The sequence below is a fragment of the Callithrix jacchus genome, chromosome 5 (assembly GCF_049354715.1).
Source record: "Callithrix jacchus isolate 240 chromosome 5, calJac240_pri, whole genome shotgun sequence".
Lineage (NCBI taxonomy): Eukaryota > Metazoa > Chordata > Mammalia > Primates > Cebidae > Callithrix > Callithrix jacchus.
This window is the reverse complement of record NC_133506.1, coordinates 110616801-110632069: the sequence shown is the minus strand read 5'-3', so window position 1 is coordinate 110632069 and position 15269 is coordinate 110616801. Positions and strand designations below refer to the sequence as shown.

At 41.3% G+C, this 15269-nt stretch overlaps 1 long non-coding RNA gene across 1 annotated transcript in view; it reads left to right on the top strand.

The window, feature by feature from the left end:
- Positions 1 to 13104, top strand: part of LOC144582876 (uncharacterized) — a 128725-nt gene extending 115621 nt beyond the window's left edge. Inside the window, exon 2 of the long non-coding RNA XR_013536399.1 lies at positions 11519 to 13104. This is a non-coding gene — a long non-coding RNA (uncharacterized LOC144582876). The remainder of the gene's footprint in view (positions 1 to 11518) is intronic.
- The last annotated feature ends 2165 nt before the right edge of the window (positions 13105 to 15269 follow it).

Below are 15269 nucleotides of genomic sequence, written 5' to 3'. Positions count from 1 at the left end.
CTGCTTTCAGATTTGAAGATTTACTGCTATTGAGGAAAATAAAAGAAAAGTGCCAGATGGTGGAAGCAGATGAGCTAGGGAGGAGAGGGAGGAATGAGGAATGGGGTGGAGGAGATCTGGAGCAGTGGTTGGCAAGCTATGGCCAGAGGGCCAACAGGTCCAGAGTCTGTTTAAGAATGCTTCTTATATTTTTTAAAACATTGTGACCCTTTACAGAAAAAGTTTGCTGACCCCTTGTCTAGAGTGCTGAAAAAGGGTCTGGACTGAAGGTAAGCATTGTGGAGTTATCAGTGTCTAGATAATACTGGCAACTAAAAGGAGGGATGGTTTGATGTGTATATCTGAGTTCTGTTTCCTAGGTTTGTTGCCACTGGGGAGAAAATATATTCTTCGGTCTCTCAGGCAAAATATCAGAGATGTAAGTGGTCATTTGGGACTATCCCTACGTACCCCAGGGAGGAGGGAAACACATAACTTACCTGTATCTGTTCCCAGTAGTCTGAGAGTTCTGTTACTACCAGTAAGACTTGGGCTCTCTGGGAGAACTCCTGGAGTCCTACAAGGTGTGGGCCTGTACTTAGCAAGCCATAGGGCAAGTGAAGATTTCCATAGGATACCCCATCCCAGCTGGATGTTGGCTCCATCTTCCCATTTTCCCTTCGTGTCCAAGGCCTGGCTCCTTGGCCTGCATCCTCCGAGGAGACTGTTCACAATTGCCTGTGGTTTCCAAAGTCATTTGGTCTTAGCCTTCCAAAGCCCAAGAGTAAGAGAGGACACCCAGTTGGGCCTGTGTCCACCCAAGTTGACTGACTGTTGTGAACCCAAATTACTATAATAACGGAAAGTACCTAAATGGCACCTGACAGCATCTGTGTGATTGTATAAGACCTTAGGACCTGAAGAGCAAAAGTATTCCATTTGCAAGATGCCACATTCTGTGGATTTACTCACCACAAATCTTTCCAACCACCATGCTCTCTCTGCATGCTCATAATCTATATTCAACCTTCTTTGCCTTACAGTTTGAAAATCGTGTAGCTGTAGATGAAGTCCATCTTTTCTCTTTCTGCTTGCAGTTAAACGGAAATCAGCTCTTCAATCATACTTAATTTTCAATGGAAAGGACCAAGTTCCATTTTATTTAGCACAAATAGCGAATGGCAAAGATACTGATTTTATTAATTGGTTGTGTTCCCAGGGAGAGGACAGATGGGATGCTAGACATTTCTGCAGATCTCTCTGATGTGGTGGAAAGAGCTCCAGACTTGGGGTCTGTCTGTCTTTGTTTGGGCTCCCATAACGAAATACTGAGTAACTGACAAACAACAGCAATCTATTCCTCACAGTTCTAGAGGCTGGAACGTCTAAGATGAAGAAAGGCACCAGCAGATTCGGTGTTTGGTGAGAGTCTTTATCCTCATAGACAGGGCATTTTGTGTCCTCAAGTGGTGGAAAAGGGGGCAAACTCCCCCAGGCCTCTTTCATAAATGCACTCATTTCTTTCATGAGGACAGAGCTTTCATGACCTACTCACTTCCCAAAGACCCTACTCCTTAATACTATCACTGGGGATTAGGATTTCAACATTAAATTTTGGTGGGGCACAAAATATTTAGACCATAGCAGTGTCTGAAGAACTGAATTAAAGTTCTAGCTTTAAGTGACCTTGCATAATCATTTAGCCTGAAAGAACCCCAGTTTACTTATTTTGTATCATGGGGATTATACTGAGTGTTATACTTGATGGAAGTGATCAAGGCATTTGTACCTTGCAAATTCCTGTGCCCAAGGAAAGAGATGTTTTTATTGTATTTTCAAAGGTGGAGTAATAGGTTGAATCTCTGTCCCATGGAGAGTTAGAGTTTCTGTTTGCCAAAATTCATATCAGAGATTTCATCTAATTAGGCTATAAGTGAACTGAGAGTTCCTAAATTGAGAAAACCATATCTTCTTCTGGAAAGTCTAGTTACATCCAGTTAATAAACTCTTTTCATAAACACATGCCTCCCTGGAACTGATGATAGATGGGGTGAGCTTTCTATTTTTTCATATTTGAGATGAAAGGCAACTTTATGAGTGCCCGGCTAAAGCAGAAGAGGATCAACTCCAAAGAAACATAGCTCTCACAGTCTTCTTCCCACACATTCCTCTTCTTCTAAAAGTGGTTTGCCTTTTGTTGTTGTTTTTATTTTTAGGGATTATTCCCTCAGGAAGAAAATAAATTCAATCTTTACCAAGATTTTAATAGAGGAAATATCAACCGCCCCAGGTCAAATGCGATGGGACAGTAAGTTTGACCTTGTTCGTGAGACACGCCTATGTATTCATTCATTTCATCATTCCCCTTGAGAAAGTTACAGCCTCATTGTAAAGCTTTTGCAATGATAGGGCCAAATACCTATTGAATTTCTCTCATGAGCACATGAGGATGGGGAGGCCACTTCTAGTCTTGCCTGGGATTCTAGGAGTCAGATTTAGGAGGGTGAGAGAAAGATCTGGCAAGAACTTTCATGGCTCCCTGCCATTTTAATCTGCAAACCTGAACTTGCTTTTGTGCCTAACCATATTTAGATTTGTGTCTAGATTTCATATGATCTTTTTGTTTCTGACTTGAGTCCCTTCTCAGATGGTGCATCTGATAACTTCCTTGTAGAGTCCTTATTTCACAGCTGTGAACAGATGCCATGTCTCTTTCCTGGCCTGTGTTTGAGAGTGTCCTCAAAAGCTATCTGAACTTAAAAGTTTGACCCCTTTGCATTTAGAATAAGAACTAAGTACCTGGTACAAAGTATACACTAAGTAAGCAGTGCATTATTTTCTCCCTCTTCCTCTTCTTCAGTTACAGTGTAAGAACACAGCCCTGTCCACTACCATGTCTAATTTTTCTTTTCATTCCTTTCCATGATTTAGGTTCAGCCTTTAGTCTGCTGAGACATGAGACTTTATAAAAAGTCTGTCTTTGTAAGTTAAAAATCTTGGATTGGAATCCAGATCTGTGGGCAGCCAGCTCAGGGGTGTGAAACTTACACAATAAATTGGACATAGCGGAGTTCCCAACCACTTGCACCAGCTACCTTTCCTTTGCAGGCTTGCTATTGTTTGCAGACAGAATGGCTAAAGGTTATTTCTGATCCCTTGAGGGACCCTATCAGGATTTATATCAGCAATTAAAAGCTTGCTGCGTTAGGCAGCTGAATGCATCCAACAGTGCACTTTCAGGCAGGAAACGGCAAGTTACTCCCATTCACTCCCTACCAACTATAGCACTTATTTGAACACTTTATCTTGGTCCAGCTGCCAGAAAACTTTTCATTCTCTTCCCTTACACGCAGGGAGCCGCCTTTCCTTGGATATCTGAACTCGGAAACATTTAACATTCTCCCAGGAAATAACTCCATTCAAAGCTATTGTTTTTAAGTGCTAGAGTGATTGACTTGAAAGTAACTTGCGTAAATCAGTGGTGTTGATTACTAAACACAATGGTAATTACTAGGGAGGATAATGAAAACACAACAATTATATAAATAATATGTGACAATTGAAAGTAAAACCTATAATGGGCTTTTAATATCACTTACTGCAGTTAAAGGAATGGAATTGGCAGGTACGTGGCTTTCGTGCTTATGCTTCTCCCTATTTCCTCACATGGCAAAAATTGTTAAGTAATCACAGTATTTTCTTATCTGTACCTGAAAGCTTCACAGCTCTGTCTACTGGTGAATATCCTTAACAATCCTTCTCAACTAGTACTTTGAGTAGCTATAATCAGCCAATTAGTTTTCTCCAAAAAATTTTAAATAAGGTTTTCTATCCTAATAATGGAGTATATGTATTCTTAAATTGGACTGCAAGTTATTTAAGGGCGATGACAGGTTTTATTCACCTCTGTGTTTCTGGCACCCAGACTCAGTACTTGACACATAATAAATACTCGGTAAATGCTATTAAACGGAACATCTGATGATGCTCAGTTGCTGATTAAGCACTCCCTATTGGGTCAAGGAGAGTTTCCTACCTCATGTGTTTATATGTACAATGAGCTAGGGATATGTAGACACACCACCTTCCTCAGCTGTTAAGAGGCTGGTCTGAAATGGACAGAGCCCCTGAGGCAGTGTTCTCCTCCTGTAAGCAGCCTTATCTAACTACTTTAGTGTGTTTCTACACATGTCGTCATTTTTCACGTTTAGCACGATGTGAAAAAGATGGGGAAGAAGTTGGACTAGGTTGGATGATTCTCTCTGGATAACATCAAGTTTGAATAACTCACACTGATATTAGCTCATCTAGATAACAGCTCTGTAATTCTTGAGGTATTTCAGTTCCTTAAGATCTCAGATAATCACAAGCAGAAAAATATATGAACTATGTAAAGAAAGAATCTGCCTAGCCATATTTAGATTTGTGTCTAGATTTCATATGATACCTTAAAGATGGAGACGCCCACGTAGTAAGGATCTGATGGAGATCTCTAGCAGCCTCTAACAGCTGAGAGAAACAGCCACTGATAGCAAGAATGAAGCAACTGAATTCTGCCAACAACCATGTGAGTCAGAGGATCATGAAATCCAGATGAAAATGTAGCCCAGATGATACAGTGATTTCAGCCTGTGAGGCCCTGAGCAGAGAAGCTGGTTATGTTGTGCTGGGCTGCTGACCTACAAAAATTATGACATTACTAGTGGTTAAGTAGCTGAATTTGCAGTAATTTATTATGCAGCAATAGAGAATTGAATTCCAGAAAGTATTTTAAATCTGATCTGTTTGGGTCTTTCATCAGTCTCACTGAAGATTTTCAATAGCCTTTCAGAATTATGGGACTTATCCAGCTCTGCCAGGTATTATAGATACATATTTTCATGCATGTCTTTCCAAATAGCTTGTAAGCTAGCTAGGATGGAGTCTAGTTCTTCTCATTGCTCCTTCTTAAAGAGTCCAGTGTAGGGCTTAATAAATATTTGTTGGTTTGGATGGCCAAGATGGGTGAATTCCTTGAGGCCAGGAGTTTGATACCTGCCTGGGCAACATAGCAAGACTCTGTCTCTAAAAAAACAAATTTGGGTGTGGTAGTGTATAGTCCCAGCTACTTGGGAACCTGAAATGGGAGGATCCCTTGAGCCCAGGACTTCAGGGCTGCAGTGAGCTATGATTGTGTCACTGCACTCCAGCCTGAGCAACAAAATGAGACCCTGTTTCAAAAACATGGTGGCTCATGCTGCCTGTAATGCCAGCACTTTGGGAGGCTGAGGTGGGCAGATCACAACATCAGGAGATTGAGACCATCCTGGCCAACTTGGTGAAACCCCATCTCTACCAAAAAATACAAAAAATTATGCGAGCATAGTGACGTGCGCCTGTCGTCCCAGCTACTTAGGAGGCTGAGGCAGGGGAATTGCTTGAACCCGGGTGGTGTAGGTTGCAGCTGAGATTGTACCACTGCACTCCAGCTGGGTGACAGAGCAAGACTCTGTCTCAAAAAAAAAAAATTTTTTTTTTTTTTTTTGTTGGGTTGAGTTGCATTTGTAAAGCATTTGATCTTCTGCAAAACATTCATTGCTCTGATCTCAGGTGACCTTCACTGTGACCACGATATTGAGACAGGGTAGAGAAGGAAGCTAAAGCACCAAGAAGAAAGAGATTTCCTGGGGTTAAAAGCAAGAATCTTTACAGCTTCGTAATTCCTAGTCCAGTATGCTTTCACTACATTAGCACTTTCTCCACAACAAGGATTAGGATGGGAGTATCTTATATTTTGAATGGAGTTTTGTTGTGAAAGAACTTAAGGGTTCTGATGGTTCTAAACCAAGGGAACAATGCCGAGACTTTTGAGTTCCATTTTGTATTTTCCAGAACATTAAGAAGTTATATTCATGTTTTTCCCGCTCCATTTCTGAAGGACAAGATAATCAAGGAAAAACGTTCCTTTGATTTACAATAAGATCAAAATGACAAACTTGTTGCCTTAAGGCATTATTTCAAAGGCATTCACTCTCATGAGTATCTTGACAGTTCAACTTTAATCTGAGCATATTAGAGAAATTAGGGTTCTTGGCATTAGACCATTAGATGATTCAGGTCACCGGATGATTCAGAAGGACTTTAGAATTGAGCATACTATTTCTTTGTGCCAAGATCATCTGGATCCTTCAAATGTCGGCATAATCACTACTTTATTAATTAATTCAATTATTTAACAGATATTTGAGTGTCCCCTGTGTGAGAGCCACTATACAAAGCGCCAGAAATACAGTGGTATACAAAAACAGACCTGCTCTCAGCTTTTAGTGAGCCAATCATGTTGGAAAGCTGTTCTTGATTCTAAAGAAGAGCTTAAGAACTTCAACTCTATGACCTGTCTATTCACCACACATAAGAGACAGATCCATTATGATCATTACTTTGTTGTATAATAGCTCTTTTTTTTTGCCTCTAGGTTTATTAATCCAGCCTATAAGCTTCTCTAGGTATAGGATTACAGTGCCTGCACAGAAGATGTGCTCCACATATAACTGATTAATTCACTTAATGGGTAAATGAAGGAATGGACTCCTTTGGGGGCCATATTTGGAGGTGATTATCTTTGTAAACTCTTAACAGCATGCAATTTTTAGTAAGCTCTCTTCATAGCTTGGACCATGGTAAGTATTCAGTAGATATTTGTTGAACACAAGTATTCTTTGCAATCAAGGAACATTTTATTTGCTTCAAATGTGTTAGGAGTTCTGAGCCTACTACCCATAGGGTCTCATTCCCAAGGGAGAAAATTCAATTGTCAAAATCTTGAACAGACCCAAAGCAGAGTTTCTGTCACCCCTTTTGTGCCTAGGAATCTGGTGATGTTGCAATGGCTGTTTATAATTGCAGCCCAAATCCCAAATTAGCAAGGCAAAGTATAAGAATCAGCCAGCCATTACTCCTGACCCCTTAAAGCACCTTAAAAAAATGCCAAAGCCACATTGACACTACTGTTGGAGGCTTTAAATAACTACCAGTTCTGACTGTTGGTTCCTAAGCTGAGCAGGCCCCTACGCACACTGTGTCCCTGGGTACCCTGGTAGCAGATAGCTAATCAACACGCTCTGGAAACCCCTGTTAGACCTCAGCTCCATTAGCAACAACACAACAAATAGCTGAAAGGGCTTCTGGGTGTAAGCTTCTGGCTGCTTCAAGGATGATTGCTAAAATAAAGGGGGCAAAGTTACAGGTGTTCTCAGACTTCGGAACAAGCTACTAGTGCAGAGTCAAGGCTGGGAAAGTTTGGCTGGGCCTAAGAGAAATTTCTTAGGGTAATAGTCATGGAGAATCATGGACCATTTTGCAGACCAAAGTGACAAGGAAGCAAGGTAGATGTGTTTGCTTTCTTACAGGACATAGCAATTGTCTAATTAAATTATCTGCCCCTCTAAGTCATTATCCATATGATTCCTGGCTGGACTGTGTCATTTCTGCTTAAAATTCACATCTGAATTGCCAGGACTTAGAGAATTATGGCAATTCCATGGCAAGCATTTAGCCTCCTTCCACTACCTGGTCATAACTTACTTGCCAACCTTATCTTTGGCCAGTATGGTCTATGAACAGTGGGTTTCAACTTCACTGACTTCTATCCCCCAAACATGCCATTTGCTCTATTCTTCAGGGGTCATCTGGTTTGGCAATGTTTGGAGACATTTTTGTTTGTCACAACTGGACAGGTGTGTGCTACTGAAAATAGAGGTCAGGTATTCTGCTAAACATTCTGCGATGCACAGGACTTTTCACTAAATAATGAATTATTTAGCCCAACGTGTCAGTGGTGTCAGTCTCAGAGAAACTCTGACATAAGCACTTAGCTCTACCTAAAATACCCTTCCCTGTTCCTTTCTCCCGCCATCTTTTCTCAGACTGGTGAAATGCTACCCATCTTCCAAGACCCTGCTTTAATTTTCCCCTCTCTGTGAAGCCCTTCCCAACCCCACTTCACTTCTTTTGTTGCTTTAGTTTCTTGATTAAATATGGTAGTAATATTATGTCCTAAACTCTAATATGAAATATTTTATTTTATTCTTTTTAAAGAAGCATAGACAACAAGGGTTACTTTCTCATTTAGGACTCAGAAAATCTTCTTGAACCTCCAGTTCTGTGTTTGGTGTGAGTTGATAACCATACCCCATTGTCCCGAGGTTTTCTGCAGACTGAATCACACTGAGCTCTGTGGGCTGCATCCTTGGCTTGTGGGTTGTCACTGTACTGTGTGTGCCAGAATCAGTGCTGCACGGCCTCAGCCCAGACAGGAGGCAATGCAGGCCTTTCCTCTGTGTTTTCAAAACCCCTACTCATACAAGGCAATCTTTGCAGAGTAAATTTTACTGGAAGGAGGTAGGGAGGCAGTTTGCTGCAGCAATGCGAACAATTTCAAAGTGGACACTGAACATCTCAGTTCTAAAGCCTCTGCCTCTTTACCCTGAGATGCTTCCAAAGTTGCCTCCCAAGTTGTGCTCCAGGTCCAGCACCAGCCACGCTAGTGGTTCTCTCTGTCCCTGACTCTCTTGTCTCTGCCTCACCTATTCCCTCTGGGATTAGCTCCAAGAAATCTAATTTATTTTCACCTTCTTATGTTTATTTCTGCCTTTCTCCTTTTGCTCATCTCTAATCTGTGTCCAGCTTTACTCAAGCAAATCAATTGAAGCACTCAGAAGGAAAAACAAGGAGTAGTGCATTTCCAGGTAATGACCTTGGAAGGCAGGTTTGGTTAAAAATAGCAATTATTTTCTCTTTATTATATTTTTCTATCTGATGCCCCATCTCAAAACCACTCTCTTCAAGGACACAGACTGAACCTCCTTTATCTATATTTCAGGGCTTAGGACAGTGTTGGTTATGTTATTGGTATCAAAGAATGCCGAAGAGCTGTTTTTGTATTTTAGTGCAGATGTATAGAGAGGATTGGCTGGGTCTCTTCCCAGCTCTTGAGATTCCATGTAGGTTGTGAACACTTAGGAGTGTGTGGAGCTTATGTCTGAACTTCACCTCTCTAATGATGACCATCCCTGAAATGAAAAGAAAACCAGTGCTAAATGGAAATACCTTCTTTCTTTCCCTGCCACAGCTCAGCAATATTATCTTCTGCACTCAGTGAGCATCTTTAGAGAAGGTGACAGCTCTTTCAACATGCCCTATCACAGAAGGGAAGTACAATCAACAGCAATGAAGCTTCTTCATTCCTTGCTAATTTAGTGCCAGGACACATGATATGCACAGCTTTGTGAGTAGGAGGGTTTCAAATCAAGAAGCTTGGATTTTACTTAGGGATGTTGGTTATCTACCTATGATACTTGATTTAGCAGAAACCAGTCCTTGTGAAAGGTGCTGTGGGGCCCCCTGCTGACACTGTGACATGGAGATACTTAATCTTCAGTGAACTTATGGTTCCCTCTGGGAAGCTTCAAGTTCAGCAGGGCCACGGACTTGCAGAGATGCATGCTGTAGGCTAGGAAAGTAGATTGCAGTACTACTGCTAGTACTACCTTTACAGTGTATGGGTTTTGTGGGCCACTTTGAAAGTCTAACCACAATATTTTCAAACTTGCAATGGTAAAATGCATTGTAAATAAAAATTTTAACTTAATGAATGAAATTTTTTGATACACAATTTATTTGAATTTCATATGATAGTAGCAAGAATAAGAACACCATTAACATATTGTTAGAAACACTGTCAATAAGAAAACTGATAAACTGTGCATGCAGACATCATGAATGAAAGGTAATGGAGTGAAAAGGAGGGAGTGTGGGAAGGCAGGGAACATAGGAAGATCTGATTTCTAATTCCAGTCCTGCCAACAGCTAGCTCTGAGAACTTAAATCATGATCTCAGTTTCCTCATCACTCTGTAAAAACAGGATAACAGTAGTTATCCTGCCAAGAGTATAGATTTGCAAGGTGGATCTAAGGAAATAGAGGATTTGGAAAAGTTTGGGGAAGCTAAAATAGCTTTACAGAGAATAACAATAACAATGGCATTATCTGGGCCAGAATGGCTAAACCAGGTGATGGCCCTGCAGCAGTCTTTTCAGAGTGAGCCATGATCATGGCAAACTGACCTTGCCGAGGCTTTCTGCTTAGGTGAGCCCTCTGGCTTGGAGTCACATTCACTGACACTTTTTTTTTTTTGAGAGGGAGTCTCACTCTGTCACCTAGGCTAGAGTGCAGTGGTGTGATCTTGGTTCACTGCAACCTCTGCCTCCTGGGTTCAAGTGATTCTCCTGCCTCAGCCTCCTGAGTAGCTGGGATTACAGGCGGCCACCACAGTGCCTGGCTAATTTTTGTATTTTTAGTAGAGACGGGGTTTCACCATGTTGGCCAGATTGGTCTTGAACTCCTGACCTCAGGTGATCCACCTGCCTTGGCCTCCCAATGTGCTGAAATTACAGGTGTGAGCCACTGCGTCTACCCCACTGATATTTTTCAGGCAGTTCTGACAGTGTGGGGAGGAGGAAGATGTGGTCCTGTGGTCCTGGATGATGGTAATGTAAAGACCCTGAAACCAGTATGCCTAGGAGCCTCCCACAGATTTTCCGAGATCTCCAGGTGGTCAATGGGAACATTCCTTTAGGACCTTTCAAGGGTGTTTACTGTTGCAGTGGGAGGGGCCCTGGAATTACATATCATGGAAACCTCCCTGAAAGAGACCCTGCAGTTTCCATGGCCTCAGGCTAACCACAAAAAAAACGAACACTTCCAGTTCAGTGCCAAGTACCATTTTTTATAATGCAGAGTTAATCATTAAAACGAAAGGGTTTGTGTGCAATTTTAGGTACAGGACCAATATTGGTCTTCCCAAAGACTGGTCAAGGAGGGTCTTTCTTCACTAATCCATCAATTTTCTGTTACCCTGAAGTAAGGATCCCATCCATGAATGCCCATCCTGTTTCTTTATGTGTGTAGAGGGTGTTTTCTCCTTGAAGTTGGTACAAATCCCACAAGAGACTCTATGGGGCATGCCAGTGTTGGGGAAGATGGAATTCTATGGGTACTGCTCATCTCTCAGGAGCTCCACCACAGTAAGCATATTTTACATGATATGCAATAAACCCGTTAGCAAACTTGAGGACAGCAAAGAAGTTCAGGGAACAGATGCCTGTAGCTGATAGGAATTAACTTCAGAAGGCTCCTTCACAACCTTCTGTCTCACTCTTAGTTTTCGCAGGAAAGAGAGGGCACCCTGAAGTGGGCAACTGAAGAAAATTTAATAAAATGACTATTTACAAAGAGGTGGAAGAGTTAAGATATCAACAAGGGATAGGAAAACATTTAAGAGCTAGCAATAGCTGGGAGCCATCATCATCCTTAGATCTGATAGGGTCAGGGGAGAGAGTGGTTATCAGAGTACAACGGAAGGTGTAGGAGAGAGACACTGAACAGGAATCAAAGCCTTGGGTGGAGGAACACAGTGACTAAAACCCCTGGCCCAGCAACAAGGGACCAGGGATACAGCTACCGCATCTCGTCATCTTCTCACCCTTTTGTCTCCTTCCAGGGCTTCCCATTGGCTGAACTTAACAGGAAGCCAAAGGACAAGAACAAATGTGGAGGCTGCACATAGTTCCCTGGGGGATGGAGGACCTTTCCAGATAGGAAAATGGAACATATCCAGCACGTGTTTCTTGGCTAAAATATCCTTTTTGAAAACCAAACAAAAGCAAACATGATTTAGTAAAAAGAGCATAGAGCCACGATTGAGAAGACCAATGTTCTAAGTTAGTCCCAGCTCTGCTACTGACTTGCCAAAAGTCTTGGGTTCCATGTCGCCTCCTTGTGTGTTGGGTGCTGTGTGGATGAGTGGGTTTATCAGTACAGGTGAGTGGTGAATGTGAGAAGACAGCTAAAGCCCTGGTAAGGAGATGGGGAGAGTGAGCAGCCACAGGCGCTGTAACTTAGGAAGAGGGAGAAGGGTAGTATTGGGGATACGCATAACCTGATGGTGAAGGAACAAGGGCAGGAAGAACAAAATTCTGAGATTAAGCCAAGCCCTGAGACACTCCTCTCCTCTCATGTTCAGCAAGGCATTGGGGGATGTTCACTGACAGCTGCAGATGTCAACATTGACAAGAGAAGACAGGGAGGCTCTGTTTATTCCTGAGTAAAAGGAACACTAACTATTTTCATTTCGTGGCTGCTTGCTGTTCTTGCCTAGTTGCCAGACAGTGCATCGGAGAAAAGATCATGCATCTCAATGCCCATGTGTTTCAAATAGACTCTGTCCCTGTTTGCTGCTTATTCTTTAGCAGTCGGTAGAGTATGGGATCTGCTCACAACTAAGGAAAATATTAGAAGAGACAATACCTAAGGGATATCAGTGAAGTACAGACCTTAGCCAAGCCTCACAGTGAAAACACAGGAGAGGACTGTGAGATAAGTGGAAGAGTTACAAGAGATGGATCAAAAGCAAAATGTGTATAATCCCTCCCATGGAAGGGCTAAGCCAGGTAGAAAGAATATCTGGACAGACAGGTCACTCACCAGTGGGGTGAGATCTAGATACATGGAGCTGGGTTCCCTGGCCTTGTTCCTTGTTTGGTGTCCTCTCAAAGCCACCAAGATTTGGAAAGGCCACAGTCAGGACAAGTCCTGGTTTGCTATTCCAGGAAGTAGAAGTCCAAGGGAAGAAGAGCAGACAAGAGAGTTCAGATCTAGATATAGAGCATCTTAGGGCTCTAGGTACTTCCAATCACACCTCCAACCAGATCTTCCACCAGGTCCTATAGGAAACATCTGGGACATAGGAAACTACTCCAGACACTACCTAGCTTGCCCTCTATTTCAACACTAGTCAATGATCCTTCTCAATTCAGTCATTCCTTCCTCAGGGAAATCTTTTGTGACCTCCCTGACCAGGTCAAGTCTTTCTCTTACATCCCTGGGGACATTGCCTGTGTAGCATTTACCCTAGGTGCAATTTTATAATGATTTTATTGGTGCCTGCCTCTCCCATAGTGTGTAGGCTACATAAAGCTATGCCTATTTGCACACCCGGATCCTAATTCAGTCTACAGAGCTGTATAGGTTCTTTGTTACATCAGTTATATGGATAATGGAGCAACAAATAAATGTTCTGATTTCTCAGATTCTTGGCCTGTTTCCTGGTATACCTGGGATCTCTTGCTCAGCTTGGCCTCTTGACGTTGATGATTTAGTTGCATCTTTTGCCTGGCTTTGGTTTCATTTTCTACCCTGGAAACTGCTTGGCTCCAAAGTCTGTGATAAACAGATTAGATAACAGTAGACGCAGGAACCACACAAGTAATAGAAGAACAAAGTACTTGAAGGAACAGGTAAGAAGGACCAGGACAAATGACGAAAAGAAAGAGAGGTTACGATTCATTTTTATTGCGTTTTGACCTGCCTGTATGAATAAGGTATAGAATCAAGGCTGGGTGTGGTGGCCTGTAATCCTAGCACTTTGGGAAGCTGAGGTGGGTGGATTGCTTGAGCTCAGGAGTTCGAAACCATGAGACCAGCCTGGGCAACAGGGTTAAATCCTGTCTCTACAAAAAAGTACAAAAATTAGCCAGGCGTGGTGGCATTCACCCATAGTCCTAGTTACATGGGGAACTGATGTGGGAGAATCACTTGAGCTCAGGAGGTCGAGGCTTCGGTGAGCAGTGATGGACTACTGCTCTCTAGCCTGGTCTAGCCTGGGTGACAGAGAAAGACCCTGTCTTAAAAAAAAAAAAAAAAAAGGAAAACCATGAGAAAAGAAACTGAAAGAATGTCCTGAAATACTATACTATATACAACCAAGCAATTTGACTAAAGGAATATTGAACTAATCAGTTTAGACCCTTTAAGTCTCTATATGTGAACAGCTTTTTTACTTCTCTCTTGTATCTTGCATTCCTAGTTTATTCTGAACAATGCCTCCAAATTAATCCTTCCAAAATATTTGTTTGCTTTAAAATTGCTTTCAATTCACACTCCCAAAGAACAAACAAACCAAAGCATTCACTTCTTTAATGGCTCTTTCTGGTAATATTTCCCATCCTGGAGGCCCCAGATTCCTGGAAGACCAGAATTAAGAGATAAGAATGTTATTTTTGACTAATCATTTATTAAGCACTTTACTAGGTCCCAAGTACCCTGCCGATTGCATTGTATTTATTTTCATATTTAACATTCACAAAAACTCCATGGGGTGGAAACTCTCATACACATTTTATGGATGAGGAAAATAAAGTTTGAAAATTAGTAACTTGCTTAAAATCACACTTAAAAATCACACATTCAGGGGTGAAGTCAAGATTTGAATCCATACCCATCTAATTCCGGGCCTTAAGCTCTCATGGAAGCGATATAGTAGTAAAACGGTGTAAGCTTTTTTTCACTACTCTAAAAAGCATCATGGAGTTGGTAATCTAAAGGTTTTGGGGATACAGCCATAGCCTGTGAAGTAAGAGACCAATAATTTTCTTCACCATAATAGTCATAATGGTTATTATCTTAGGTCATTGTGGTAGATAATTAATTGACCATCCAGTTTGTAGCAAGCATGATATTCTAAGCATTTTGTTTTCTGTAACTTCAATTCCTGCTTTACACATGAGAAAACAAGCTGAAATAAGTATATTTTGACTTTATAAACTTAGATTGGAAGTTTCATGAGGACAGGGACTCTGTTTTTTGCTCACTATTTTATCCCAGGCACTAGCACTTTGCTTGGCCTGGAGATGGTGTTCAATAATCAAATATTGATGAATGTAGTTTATTTGGTTATAAAATAGTTTTAGCTTCTCTATTTCTTCAAGAGTTGCAAATAATTGTTATGAAAGAAACATGACTTTATATGGAAGAGGAAAATTTTTGCTTATGAAATTGCGTCTGGACTGATAGTGGCTGGTGAAAGGGAAGCTTACAGCTCATGGTGAGAAACTGTTGAGTGTGAACAGTACTCAAGTTGGAATATAAGCTATTTAGAAATTTCATTAAAGGGTGATATGTGGAAAGGAAAAACGTTGAGGTTATGTATTTTAAAAATAGAAATGTAGGTATGTAAATATGTATAAAAATGAAAAATTGATTTAAGGTACAGAGAACTTCAATGCAAGCAAAAAGAAGATCGTTGCTCAGGTGAATTTCATGAACATGTCAAAGTAGGAAAAGAAAGTCTGATATAAAATATTTAAAAGAACATACACTGAAATCTTTTTTAAAATGCTCATAATAATGAAGGACTAAATGGAGCTGATTTGTATTTGCTTACTGACAAATCTGCCAGTAGAATTTTCATTGCT